The following is a 5,000-nucleotide window of genomic DNA, read 5'->3' as shown; positions in this document are numbered from 1 at the left end:
AAGATGAGGTGATCCTGAAGAAGCTGGAGGAATGGGGAGTTCAGGCAGTGTCCACCATCAGAAGGCGCATGTGGCCAGGCACCGACATTGCAGACGGAACACGCTACCTAAAGGTGCGCTTCAACGAAAAAGTCCGCTCCCTACCATTTGCAACTAAGTTTGAGACCCTCGAGGGGGAAGAACACTTTCGGGTGCTACACGACCGCCAGAGGAAGGTATGCAGATTGTGCATCCAGCCCGGCCACATTATCCGAGATTGCCCGGAGTTTAAGTGCTTTAAATGTGGCGAGCAAGGCCACTACGCCAGAGAGTGTGAGGAGAATGAAAGGGGCGATCGCGGCCCATTGCCGATGCAGGATGAGGCGGTGCTGGGGGGCGGCTTGACAGCAGAGGCGGAGATGCTGGTTGAGGGAGCGCTGGAGAGAGACATGGAAACGCCGGCAGCTACAGTGCTAAGTGAAGGAGAGGAAAAGAGAATGGAGAGGATGCCAACGCCAATGGAGGTGGCAGCGGCGACGACGATGACAGCAGCAATGGCAGCTGCGGTGACAGCGACGGCGGCTGCGGTGACAGAGACGGTGGCGGAGGAGGCGGCTGAGGCTGAGGCGGCAGCGACAACGGCGGCGGCTGAGGCGGCTGAGGCAGCTGAGGCGGCAGCGACGACGGCGGCGGCTGAGGCGGCGGCGGCTGAGGCGGCAGCGACGACGACGACTGAGGCAGCAGCGATGACGACGACGGCGGCCGAGGCAGCAGCGACGACGACGACAACACCAGCGACAAAGACGAGGAGAACGGCGGGAGCGGTGACAAAAGCGGAAACAGGGAACGACGGAGCAAAAGCAGGCCCCAGCACGGCGAGGGACGACGACGGGGGCGACGAAGCCACAGGCAGGTGGGAGGAAATGGGCGACCTTTCGAGCCCGGATGAAATGGAGATCCAACAGCTTAAAAGTTACAAGAGGAAAAAAGAGAGAAAACTGTATAGAATGTAAGGTAGATAATTCCCACCCACAAAAGATAATGAACGCCGTGACAATTTCAAATTTAAACATAAACGGCGTCAGAAATATGAACAAACTTGAAAGAGCACTACACAGACTAGACGCGGACATAGTATGCTTGCAAGAGACAAGATGGACAAACGAACTCCTCCCGGAAATACGAAAGAGATGGACAGGGCCGATATTCGTTAACAACAAGACACAAAAGTCATGCGGCGTAGCCATACTCCTAAAAGAGAACTGCGTTGAAAATGCGGTCCAAATACAAACAAACAGCGAAGGAAGAGCGCTAATTGTAGACTTCATGCGGGCCAAAATAAAATACAGGCTGATAAACATCTACGCATCGAATAATGAAATCGAAAGGAAGGCTTTCTTCGAATGGCTGGGCCCCTTATGCATACCAAACACGCTGCTGGTAGGGGACTTTAACGTACGCTGCACCAGGATGGACGCTTGCAGCGCCTCCACCTTCAAACCCGATGTCTCCCGAGCAGCCCTACTCAGCCTGCTAAAAGACAAAAACCTTGTTGACGTGTGGAGGAACGACAACCCCAACAAAAGAGGGTATACAAGAAAACAGGTAGTGCGGAAAAAACTGAAACAGAGTAGAATAGACCTGTGTATTGCAAAGGAAGAAATTATAGGACATGTACGCAAACTGAAGTGGGAGTTTACAGAATTAAGCGACCACGCTATCATGACATTAACCTTAGGGCCCAAAGGGGAGGGGAAGGGCGGGGGAACCTGGTGCCTCAACTCCTCGCTAGTACAAGACCCGGCATACAAAAATAAGATAACCACCCTGCTCCAAAGTGAACTTGTGCAGGAGTTGATGGAGGACGATGCCATCCAAGGATGGGAGACGATAAAGACTTTCATCAAAAAGCAGAGCATAAAATTTGCCAAACGGAAAAAGCAAATAGACAACGAAAACAGAGTAATGCTGGAAAGCAAAATAGCAATAGAGGAAAAAAAGATAGAAGAAATACCACAATATAACATCGAAAAATACATCCAATTAAAAAAGGAACTGGCCGTATACGAAAAAGAAAGGTGCGAAGGCGCAATCATCAGAAGTAAAGCGCTTTGGGCAGCAAAGGGCGAAAAGTACACCAGTTTCTTCTTAAACCTTGAGAAAGAAAAACAGAGGAAAATGTACATAAAACAACTAGAAGACAAAAGGGGCCAAACAACCTCAGATTTTGTTGAAATCCTCGAAATCACGAGAGACTACTATGCAGACCTCTTCACAGGAGGCCAAATCAACGAACAAAGCGCAGATGAGATCATAGAAAGAGTCACCGCAAAGGTGACCGAGGCCGGAAGACGCGCCTGTGAAAGAGACATACGCATAGCGGATATAGAAAAAGCAATTAAAGAACTGCAGCCCCGCAAAAGTCCCGGAAGCGACGGCCTTACGGCCGAATTGTACAAAGCATTCACCGTTACGCTGGCACCCATGCTGCACAAAGTATACCAACGCATGGAGGAGAGGGGAGAGATGCCGACCTCTATGGCCACGGGCATCATCACCCTCATCCACAAAAAAGGCGACAGGGAAAAACTAGAGAACTACAGGCCAATAAGCCTGCTAAATGTGGATTATAAAATACTCGCCAAAGTGTTAGCAAACAGGCTAAAAGGAGTCTTAAAAGAAATTATCTCACCCACCCAGGCGTACAGTGTGCCGGGAAGAGATATCACAGACACAGTGAGAACCGTGCAAAACGTGGTGGAACACATGAAGGAAGAAAGCGGGATAGTGATCAGCCTAGACTTAAATAAAGCCTTCGACAGGGTGGAGCACCCTTTCATATGGAAGACGATGCAAAAAGTAGGGGTGGGCAAAAGGATGCTACGATGGCTGCAGCTGCTGTACGGGCAGGCGAGAAGTTGCGTGAAAATAAATGGCACAATGACAGACACCTTCCCCCTGACGAGATCGGTGAGACAAGGCTGCCCGCTATCCGCCCCGCTATTCACCATTGCGGTAGAACCCCTCGCCGCTCTCATAAAAACCACCGGAGAAATAAAGGGAGTGGCGATACCGGGAGGAGGCCGGAGCGTCATCCACCAATACGCGGATGACACAACCCTGACTCTGAAAGACGCCGAGGATGTGCGCAATGCAATGGGATGCGTGGAAAAATACGGGAGGGCAGCGGGCGCAAAAATTAATATGGACAAGTCCGAGATTTTATACATCGGCAACTTTGAGGGACAGAAATGCGATCTGCCGTTTAAGGAGGCACAAGACTGCATAAAGATCATCGGCATATATATAGGCGCAAACGACAAACAAGCGACCAACTTGACATGGACGGGAACCTTAAACAAGATCAAACAGACCGTAAACAGATGGAGAGCACGAAAGCTGACCCTAAAAGGGAGGGTGGTCATCATAAACTCTCTGTTAATGTCCAAACTGGTATATGCCCTGGGAGTGGTGAGCCTGCCCCAGTGGGCAGCGGCCGAAGCAGAGAGAACCATATGCGACTTCCTGTGGGAGGGGAAAGGCGTGCGCATTGCACAAAAAACCCTGATAGGACAGTATAAAGAGGGCGGACTAAAACTGGTGGACTTACAGACCAAAAAAGCGGCAATCAGAACCAGGATGGTGATAAAATATTTGCAGGGAGAAACAGACTGTGGGTGGAAGCCCTTCTTCCGAGAGACCCTCTTCAAATATGGACGGTGTGGGCAATACAGCCTACTGATGGACCTGAGAGGGAGGCTGCACGAGGGCACCCCCACCTTCTTTAAAGAAGTCATGGAGGCCTGGGGTAGGCTTGTGCATGACTTTGTGTACACAAACCACACAAAAAACAAAGTGATGAGCCAGCCGGTCTTTCAAAACCCCCAGATCGTAAAGGAAGGAAAAGTACTGTATAACAAAGTCTTCTTTTCAGCAGGACTAAGACAAATTAAAGACTTTGTATATGAGGTCATACCGGGCTTCCTGAGGGAGCAAGCCATTATAGACAGTGTACACGAATATGACGATGAAATACCGGAAAGAACAATAAAGAACGAATACAATAAAATAAAGATGGCCATCCCAAAAGCTTGGCAAAGGCACGTAAATAGCCAAGAAACAGGTAAAGAAACAGATGAGCTACCTGGAATTATGCTAAAAACCAAAGAAAAAGAGATCAACATAAAAACATGCACAGTGAAAACACTCTATTGGGCCCTTGTGAGCAAGGCCTTTAAAAGGCCAACCGCTGAGCTCCTCTGGCCGAAAGTGTTCAGCCACATAAAAGGACAGGACATATGGGTGATGGGAAACTGTAAATACAACAATCAGGAATGCGCCGACCTGGACTTCAAAATAAAACATAATAGGATATACACAAACGAAGTAATACACCAAATCAATAAAAACGTAGGAAGGGAGTGTAATGTGTGCGGCAGCGAGGTGGAAAGCCTGCTGCACTTATTTGTGAACTGTAAAGAACTGAATGTATTTGTGGATAGACTAAAAGGTACAATGGAGAGGAATTGGAAAAGCGACTTCACCCGAACCGTGAGATGGAAGGAAGAACTCCTGCTCGGCCACAGAGGAGGCCAGCAAGGGGTGAACATCAACCTATGGAACTTCATGTTGAGCCACGCCAGGTACGCTATCTGGATGAGGCGGAACCTTGCAAAGTTCGAAAAAAAAAAAATACCCGTATGGACATATTTTGAAGCTATTGTAAGGAGGGATGTGTCATTATGCCGGACCGCTGACCAAGAAAAGTTCGAGAGCTCCTTCATAGAAGGGAGCGGTCTGATCTTGATAGCAGACAATAACAAAATTGTGTTCAACCTATAGGAGAGGGAAAAAAAAAAAAAAAAAAAAAAAAAAAAAAAAAAAAAAAAAAAAAACGCCTGATCTCGTCTGATCTCGGAAGCTAAGCAGGGGCGGGCCTGGTTAGTACTTGGATGGGAGACCGCCTGGGAATACCAGGTGCTGTAAGCTTTTTATGGTTTCTGCTCTTGCCTGACAGCAGA

This window comes from Doryrhamphus excisus, chromosome 13 (assembly GCF_030265055.1).
Source record: "Doryrhamphus excisus isolate RoL2022-K1 chromosome 13, RoL_Dexc_1.0, whole genome shotgun sequence".
Classification (NCBI taxonomy): Eukaryota; Metazoa; Chordata; class Actinopteri; order Syngnathiformes; family Syngnathidae; genus Doryrhamphus; species Doryrhamphus excisus.
This window is presented reverse-complemented; position numbering follows the sequence as displayed.